The sequence below is a fragment of the Megascapheus bottae genome, chromosome 5 (genome assembly GCF_031878675.1).
Source record: "Megascapheus bottae isolate mThoBot1 chromosome 5, mThoBot2.hap1, whole genome shotgun sequence".
Lineage (NCBI taxonomy): Eukaryota > Metazoa > Chordata > Mammalia > Rodentia > Geomyidae > Megascapheus > Megascapheus bottae.
This window is the reverse complement of record NC_143513.1, coordinates 31,397,310-31,407,430: the sequence shown is the minus strand read 5'-3', so window position 1 is coordinate 31,407,430 and position 10,121 is coordinate 31,397,310.

Below are 10,121 nucleotides of genomic sequence, written 5' to 3'. Positions count from 1 at the left end.
TTGAGTTTTAAAGGCATGGCTTTGCATCTTAGAAAGTACTGGCTTTGAATATTTCACTCCTTCCTCTCAGCCCCACTTTCTTCCCATTGGAATAAAAACATCTTCCTCACCAAGTTGGCTATGGAGAATAATGAGTTAAAAATAATTACCCGAAGGCTGGTGGCTTATCCTCTATCCTAGTCACTCAGGGGGCTGAGATCTAAGAACCCTGGGTTGGCATTTAACCTGGTGGACAAATCCACAAGACTCTTATTTCCAATTAACCATCCAAAGGCCATAAGTAGAGACTGTAGTTCAAATAGTAGAGAGGCTATTGAAGGTGCCCTGAGTTCAGTCTCTAGTACTGGTGTGCATGTGAACACACGCTTATGTACACAGAATCAATGAAGTAAGAAGAAAGTGTCAGATAAAACTCAGTACTATATCCAAAACAATATTCATACACAAATACAACTTTCCTTCCTCATGAATGAGTTAGCAGGATTATGTGCAGGTTCTTGGCTTGCTATGTGATTTCTTAACACAATCATGGTACCATGGCTTTCTTAGTTTCCTACAGAACCTTAAAGTAGTGTTCAATATAAAAGAAATGTCAGGAGACTCTTGTTATAAACCTCATTTCTACCATATATTAGCTGTTAGCTTTGGACGAGTGATTTAATTTTTATTTTAGTCTCGGAATCCACAAAATAGTGATGTGACTAGGATTTGAGATGATGTGTATAAGATGTACCACACATATGAGGAACCTAATAAATGGCAATTGTTAATGACAGTTTCCTAGTCCAGTTGCTCTTCCACATTCCTAAATAATTATTCCATTTTTCTGCTTCTCAAATTTCTGTCATTTTTGCCCTGACTATTTTGCTGAATCTCTGTGCTTCTTCTGATAAAAACCAAAGTGTCGAGAAGAGAATTGCCATCTCTTCCCACCATGACATTTACCAACTTAACACATCTTCACTCAACACTCAACCTTCCTGCCCGTTTCTCTGAGTAATGTTAAGCCACTGTTTGCAGCTGGTCCTGTTTGTGTGTATTTGAATATTTTTAAAATTAACTTTAAATAGTTGTACAAAAGAGTTGCCATTCAGCCAGGCAATTTATGAATACAGTGCATCTTCATCCCTGTTACCCCTATCAACAGTCTCCCCTTCCAACCTAACCCTTCCCTTGTTTATCTTAATTGCACGTTATGTATTGATTATTTTGCCATTAATAAAGCAATTGATGTGTACAGTGCACCTTGATCTGTGTTATCACTTCACTATCTTCAGCCTACTCTGACCCACCCCTTCCCTTCTATGTCTCAATTGTGGGGTATATACAATGAAGTCTGCCTGCCTTCTTCCTCCTTTCCCCTTCATTCTTCCATCCCTCTCCCCTTGGCCCCAACCTACCCTCCTGTGAGTACCCATTTCCTGGTACTTATTTTGTTGGGCTTTGACTTAATCTTTTTAAAGAAATATGTACTATTTGTACTCTACCCAGAATCGGCTACACTTCAGTTAGTTCATTTGTAATCCCTTGCTTACCAACCAGTGTGTTTACTTGTAGATTTATAGGCACATTCTACTACAAATGAGGAAAACCATGCCATATATGTTTGTGTTTTTGTAGTGTAAGATCACAAGTATCCTCATCTTCTTAAAGGACTCACTTTCCCATCCCTGCAGCATTCCTCTCCAATACACATGCATACCCACTACTTATTCCTTCTTCAAAAACAATCCCTTTTGACCCTCTCTATTTCTCTCTTCTCTTAGGAGATAAACTTGTTGAGTTGTCCCATGGTCTCCATTTCTTTCTTTTCTTTCTTGGGTCCAATCTAAACAGGAATTTGATCCTTTTACACTACTGAAACTGCTCATCAGGGTCACTGATAGATAACCTTCACATTGCTAAATCAAAAGGTCAATTCCTTGTCCTCATTTTACTCAACATATTTTACTCAAAATTTTCAAATTCACATTCCCTTCCTAAAGCTCTTTACTTGGTTCCAGAATACTATTTGGGGGACTTTTCTGGTCACTCTTTCTCAGTTCTCGTTGGTTGTCCTTCCTCCTTTATTTCTGCTTCTTAAGTGACTCTGAAGTGTTTCAAGGCTCACTTAGACTTTTGTTGGACCTTTTTCAATCTTTCTGTCTCTCTGTCAGTTTCAAAAATACTTTTGTGTCCATTTCTAAATGGACATTTTTGGCCAATTCATCCTTCCTAAATTTCCAACTTTTATGTACAACTGCGTCATTGGCAGCCCTATCTGGATGTTTAATAGGCATTTCAAATAAACCCAACCTTGAGCTCTGATCTTTCTCCCAAACTGGTACTTCGAGTTTTGACTAATTTTCTCTCCATTGGCAATCCCCTTGTCCAGTTGTCAACAAAAACACTGGAGTCATCCAAAAGCTCTCTCTTTTTCCCCATAACCCATGGTCAGTCTGTCAGGATATCTCCTTGGTTTTCTCTTTAAAATATAATCAGAATGTGATCCCTTCTCTGTTTAGTTCTACTACCATCACCCAAACTACTACCTGGATTAGCAATAGCCTCTCACCTGTGTTTCTGCTTCTGTGTCTGCCTCTTCTTCTACCTTTTTCAGTTTTCAAAAAGCAGCCACAGTGATTCTATTGAATTTGAGTAAGGCCACACAAATCCAGTTTACTCACATCACACATGACAATGCTTTCCTCTTTCCTTGACCTCATTTTCTGCTTCTAGAACTCTGGCTTGGCCATGCTGGCTACTTGGACAATTCCTCAAACAGGAGCAGAGTTTCACTTAGGGGGGAATGTAATAGTTTCCCCCTCTGCTGAAAGTTCTCTTTCCTCAAGTGTTCACAAGGCCCACATTCCCACCTCCTACATTTTCTTCTCCTTGTCACCTTTTGAATGAGGCCAGCCTTAACTTCTGTTTTAGGAACATCAGCATTCCCCAGAACTCTCAGTTCCTCCATGGACCTGTAATTCCAGTATTCTGCATGTATATGCAAACATGATCACATGGATGACCCCAGGGCCTGCAGTTACTTCAAGCAGTAAGTAGCCTTTGAGCCATAGATACCTTGACCTCTGAGATGCTGACACTTGAGTCTAGGGAATACTTCTCAGGATAGACTTGTGTGCAGTGAATTCTGGAGCTCTCTTCTCAAGGCAAAAGGGAAGAAAATTCAAATTAATTAAAAACTTTACAGCTTTAATACTGACTTGAATAGGTTCCAGCCAATTCTTGAGAGGCTGTTAAGATTCTTTCTTAGTCTTGATGCAAAATACTTGCTTTCTTTTCCTCCTCCTCCTTTTTTTTTTTTGGTGGTGCTAGTTCTTGAATTCTGGGCCTGGGGCTGTCCCAGAGCTTTTGTGCTCAAGGTGACAGGGTTAGCACTATGCTACTTGAGCCACAGCTCCACTTCTAGCTATTTTGGTGATTAATTGGATATAATTTCATGGACTTTCCTACCCAGACTAGCTTTGAACCACAATCCTCTCATCCTAGCCTCCTGAGTTTCTATGATTACAGGCTTGAGCCACTAGTAACCAGCTCTATTTCTTTCTGAATGGCACTAATCTTTTCAACAGCCACATCTTTCCTTGTTCATACTTTTAATTCATTGTTTTGCTGGCCAAATTCTGTGATTTTTTTTTCAAATTCTGCTTTTTTTTTCAGTAGAAATCATGCCATAGATGAAATGCTATGCTATCTTGACAAATTAGTTTGTTCATTATTATTTATTTTTAGGGGCAACATATTTACTAGGAATTGACATTGGTGAAAGAGATAGAAAGCAGGCTAAGTCACCAGAGAAGTCTACAGATACATATCTGAAAAGGACTGAGCCAACTGGTGAAGCAATTTGCATCCCCATATCTGCTTGATGTAGTTCCCCAAGGTAGGTTTCCCCTGTGCATCGCTTTTAAATTCAGCCCCGTTCAAAGTCTCAGGACACTGACAAAATGTACATAAATTATCCACTAGAATCTAACAGGAGTTGACTCTAGTCCAACTGCCAAAACAGTTATGTTACCATGGCCTTGTTATTCATGAGCCTCTACTCATGAGCCTTCTATACTATTCTGATCATCTGAACTCACATCAGAAGTGCCCAATAAACTCTGATCATTTGAGGACTTTCCCTTGCCTGCCATCTCCAAGCTCTTCCAAATTCCTCCCACCAGTTAGTTAAAAGGCATCTCATTCCCCTTGTCACAGACATGACCCCACTTCTCTGGTAGCAATTTTCACAGTAAGTTACTTACCATTGTGACAAAATACTTCAGAAAGCAACTTAGAAGGCAGAATTATTTACTTTGGCTCAGAGATTCAGAGATTTTCATCTGTAGTTTCAGTGATTTAGTCCACAAGCTCAGAATGAGTATAAGAGCTTTCTTGCACTGACTTATTTTGTTTTCATCATCTTCATCATCTTCATCATCATCATCATCATCATCATCATCATCTTCTGGCAGTTTTGAGGATTGAATTATTTTATGTTTATTAAACAAACACTTGACTGCTGTGCCATGACTCTATCTCTTTTTTGCTTGTAGTTATTTCTTGGATAGGGTCCTTGTTTTTGCTCGGGATCTTAGACCATGATCTGCCTCCCTATGCCTGTTCATAGATGGATTTCTGCTACAAACTATTATGCCCAGTTTATTTGGTGAGATGTGTGAAATGATAACTTTTCCCAGCTTGGCATTGGATCATGGTCCTTCCAGGCTCCACACGCTGGATAACTGAGATTGAGAGGGGAATGCATAGGAAGTGCTAGTCACTTTCACCCAACCCCAACCCCATCTCCCCCCACATATTATGGAGTTTCTGGTATATACTGAAATGGATGCATTAAGAAAGAAATTTGGGCACCTTTCCCCCCACCTCCCACTTCCCTTCTCTTCATTGTAATGACTGCGCTAATCCTGAAGCTTAAACCCCAGGGCCTGACATTCTGGCTTAAGTTGTTTTTAGTTTTTTGGGGTTTTTTTGACAGTTAGTGAAAGTTTATTGAACAAATGGTAGGGGAGCCCAGCCTCCATCCTGTCCAAATGATCATTTCAACCAAAGGTAATGCCATGACATTTAGAAACTAAATACATGTCAGGATTTTATGGAATTTATTACTCAGTGAGCAAAACAGGAAGCTATTACAAGGTGTTCAAAGGAAGGCCTAAAGAATTGGCACCTTGAGAGATGAACATGAAAATAGAAACAAAATCATCTCCCTCCATAGTAGAAAGTGAAATCAACTGAAGCCCTATGGATAGAAGAGAATTTGCATGTGTGTATACAAGAAGTCCTTTGCATGGCTATCAATTATCTTCCATTTCCAGACTTATAAACTAGCTCTCATAAATGGCTTAACTTCTACACCTTAGTTGGAGCTCTATCACTTAAGCCACACTTCTACTTTTTGCTTTTTATTAGTTAATTGGAGATAAAAGTCTTGTAGACTTATCTACCCAAGCTGGCTTCAAATTGTGATTCTCAGATCTCAGCCTCTTGGCTAGCCAGTACTAGAGGCTTATTAGCTTTTTGGTAAATAGTTGTGGAAGAAAAGAAAGACAAAATGATCATAGAACAAAGTTTCTCAAATTGTGTTCCAAGGACTATCAACAGGTTCTTGGTGACAGATGGAGACTCCAAGCCTTACGAAATTCTCCTTGCTACTCTCTCTGTCTCCTGTCTGTTTCTCTTACAAGGTCCCAGCAGTCATTAAAGGTTTTGAGAAGTCCTGTAGTAGAAAAGTCATTTAACTTGGTTTGCTAGTGTTTTCTCCCCCTTGTCCTCAATGCAGTTCTCACGCACTGCCAACACAATTTTCACGTTCTTACTTTTTTGTATATGGTTACTACTAAAGGAAGTAATCAGAAAAGACCCAAGATGAGAGAGCACCCTAAAGGTAGAGTCAAAATGAAGGAAGGTGTGAGTTTACTTTGAATGAGGCAAAAGGCAGATAGGAATGGCTTGGATGAAAGAAAGTTTTGATACATTAGAGGCTGAAAACTAAATGTGGGTTTAACCCCATTCTTCTCCCAGATTCCTCTTCAATGGAATCTGCAGAAGTCAACTACAGCACTCTTCTGCAAGGAGTGGAGAGGATATACAGACAGCCAAGGGGCAATGTTTCACAGGCATCGAAAGGTGGAAGAAATTCCAAAAGATACTTTGACCATGTCCTGACAAGGTATACCTGTTGATGATTCTTGCCATACTTTTAAGACAGTGCACTTACTGTGCTAAGATATGTGTTAAGCCTAGTGCAGACCAAAAGACAATAAGACAGAGAACTTGTGCTCAAATAGGAAAAAGAGTTGTAAACAGAGTTTCAAAAAGAGCAAACAAAATACAGAGAGAAAGGCAGAAGAGTGTTGGGAGCCTATGAGAGCTCACGTTAGTGATGTTTCATAGCTACCTTCTGGCCTTAGGCTTGATTTGCGTGGCTAACATATGAAATTTTTGCCTAAGATAGCCTTTCCAGAATTATAATTTTCAAACTTAAAATGCATAAAATTTAATTCTATGTATTAACAATTATTGAACAATTATAGCTCACAATAAAAATGCTTTGATTGAAAATATTGCTTCCAAGTTCAAAAAGGAAAAATATTCAATGTTTTGCTTGTACGCAAAATCTCTACCTAAAATGATCACGATAATGATGCTGATAAGACATGAGTATAAATGTGTGACTGAGGAGGGGACCAGTGAGAGAGACTGAAGGAAAAGAAAGGATACTAAGATGGTGAAGAGTTTATTTTATATGTTTATGTCCATGTATATATATATATATGTACTTGGATATGGATACAAATGTTCTAACATATGTATATATAATGCATCTATGGAAACATCATGTGAAACCCCCTTTGCTTTAATGTATGCTAACAATTTAAAAACAAAAGTATGCTTTAAAAGTACAAGCAAGATTGTAATTTTCACAATGTTGATTCTTCCAATCCAGGAGCATGGGAGGTTTTTCCATTTCCTTAGTTCTGCTTTAATTTCTATTTTTAGGGTTTTAAAGTTTTCGTCAAAAGGGTCCTTTACATTCTTAGTTAAGCTAATTCCTAGGTACTTTATTTTCTTTGAGGCTATTGTGAAAGGAGTTTCTTTCCTGATTATTGCCTCATTCCTCTCACTGTTGGTGTAAAGGAAGGCAGTTGATTTTTGAGGGTTGATTTTATAGCCTGCTACTCTTCCAAAGCTTTGAATCAGCTCAAGGAGCTTGGGAGTAGAGTCGATAGGATTCTTTAAATACAGCATCATGTCATCTGCAAAGAGGGATAGTTTTATTTCCTCTTTCCCTACTTGGATCCCCTTTATGCTTGCTTCTTGCCTTATTGCACTGGCTAGGAATTCTAGTACTATGTTAAAGAGGAGTGGAGAGAGTGGGCATCCTTGTCTCGTTCCTGATTTTAGAGGGAATGGCTTTAGATTTTCACCATTAAGTGTAATACTAGCAGTAGGTTTCTCATACACAGCCTTTATTACATTGAGGAATGTTCCATGGATTCCTAGTTTCTCCAGAGCTTTTAACATAAAGGGGTGTTGGATCTTGTCAAATGCCTTTTCCGCGTCTATTGAGACAATCATGTGATTTTTGTCCTTCCTCCTATGGAATTCTATGCTGCTGTCAGAAAGAATGACATCGCCCCATTTGTTAGGAAATGGAAAGACTTAGAAAAAATCATATTAAGTGAAGTAAGCCAGACTCAAAGGAACATAGGCTCAATGGTTTCCCTCATTCGTCATAATCAGTAGAAACCTTGGGCTCTACTAGCAGAGATTTGCAATAGAGCAAAATCTTGATACATAAGGCCATATAATGTGAAGCTAATTGAAAGGACCTCCAGGATATTGAAACAAAAGCCATATAATGAATGATTGTTGTCCTTAATGTACTATGTTGTCTCTCATCTCCTTTGCTGTCCCTTGGTTATCTCATATTGGTATAGTATCTCACTTTGTTATCTGATATATTGAATTTATTTGTATTTGGATATTTGAAATTTGATAGGGAAGGGGGGAAAACCAAGATGGGTGGGGGGTGTGGGGGGGAGGGAAATGGGTACCAAGACATGTGAAAGGGTATCAATGTATGTGAATTAATGCACCTTCTATCTGGCAAATATCATGTAACCCTTTTACTAATTACAATAAAAAATTTAATAAAAAAATAAAAGTACAAGCAAAAGATGAATATGATATTACTATTTATGAAACATTATTATTTTCATTATTGTCTAATTTTTGAACACTATTTTGCGTGTCATTGTAAAGAAAATCTTTCAGATTTGCCTTTTTGCCTTAACTCAACCACTTCTATCTAGCATATTCTTCTCTAGGTATGTCTCTGTACAAACCCGAGTCCTCTGAGCCGCGCATTTTTAGTCTAACAAGGTTGAATATTCCAGCCACGGGGGTTTTCAAATCAATCAGGTAGTTTCATCCATAGCTTGGTGGAAACTGGCACTTTTCAAAACAACATGGAAAAATCCATGGATAAATCCTGCCTGAGTCATCTATTTAAACTATAAACACAGAGAGTAATAGGGTCATCGCCCATGCTGATAGTGGTGTTTTGCATAAGAGGCAAAGGAAGAGGGACAATGAACTCTTTTGGAAATGGAAAAGAAATGTCATAAATTCTGAGTAAGGAACCTCAGTTATACATTGATTTATTCATGGAAATAAATTAGACAGATTCAAAAATTACTTATATTTACTTTCCTCTTTCTATTTCTTGACTTAAAATAATGAAGAGGGGGCGGAAGTTTGCCCTAGTGGCAGAGTGCTTGTCTAGCATGCACAAAGATCCGGATTCTATTACTTAGTACCACACACATAGAAAAGCTGGAAGTGGTGCTGGGGCTCAAGTGGTAGAGCTCTAGCCTTGAGAAAACCCAAGGACAATGCTCAGGCCCTGAGTTCAAGCCTCATGACTAGAAAAAAAAATACTAATAAAATTTTTTTAAATGAAGAAAAAAATCTCCTCCCACCTTGAATTTTCCCTCCTAACCCAAATAGAACAGTGTCTCTGCTCAGGATGCTTGGATGTGATATGTCTTCTGTACTTGACAAAACTAAAACTGGACAGCCACCGAAAGCCCTCTTGCAGGCTGCATAAGATGTGAGCTCTTCCTTACTGTGGCACACAAATGATTGCTAAATGAACATGCACAAAACTTAATTTTCACACAAAAGAAGCAGTATGTGCAAAGAGCAAGAAAAATATGAACTAAAAGCAAGCAGCATTTGTTGCTTATCTTCTATGTATTGAACACTTTCCTAACTGTATTATAATATTTTGTATCTAAGTAATTCAGTAAGGCAGACAATGAAATAAACCTCTTATTTGCCATAAAGGCAATAGAAGCTTTGAGAAAATAAGTAACTTGTCCCTGGAATCATATATGCTAACAAATGAATAGCTCAAACACAGATTTTTCTTACTCAACAGCCTAAGTGTTTCTCTGTACACTAAGCAACAATCAATGGCAGGGAAAACATTTAAATTTAGCTGCCACAGAGAAAGCAAAAATGCTGTTTTCAACTCAAAGGTCACTTTCCTGTGACAAAACTCGACTCTTTTGAAAGAGTCCAGGTGAAACATTTCATCATGTAGATTTGCCTCTTGCACATACCTTTAATCTTTCCTGCTTTTCTCTTTACTATTCTGATTCTCCAAGGACAGACGTCTTTCACCTTAGTGTTTGACGTTCCAAATGGGACATCGGACTTCCGTTACAGAACATGTGTCAAGAGAAACTTTATTTGATTGCTTCCCCCTCTAAAAAGAGCATTTTTTTCATCCAATAACTATATTTACTGAGACTTTCCGATGTGCCAGCTGCTGGCTCAATTGCATACCAGCTGTCCATCCAAATAAGATAGCCTGAAGAGTTCTTTTTGCAGATTAAGAGTTGAGATCAGTAAAAGTATTCTCTAGGTGCCAGTGCTAGAAGGCTTATTACTTATTCTGGTTATCTGAGCCTAAAAACACTCCTTTTTATGATCTACTGTCATATATGAACTGAGTTCAGATGAATAGTTCTTGTGAGACTAAAGTCAGAGGCCCATAGGCTGAATCCATCTGAGCGTGTGCTGCTCAGGGCTGCCACGTGAGA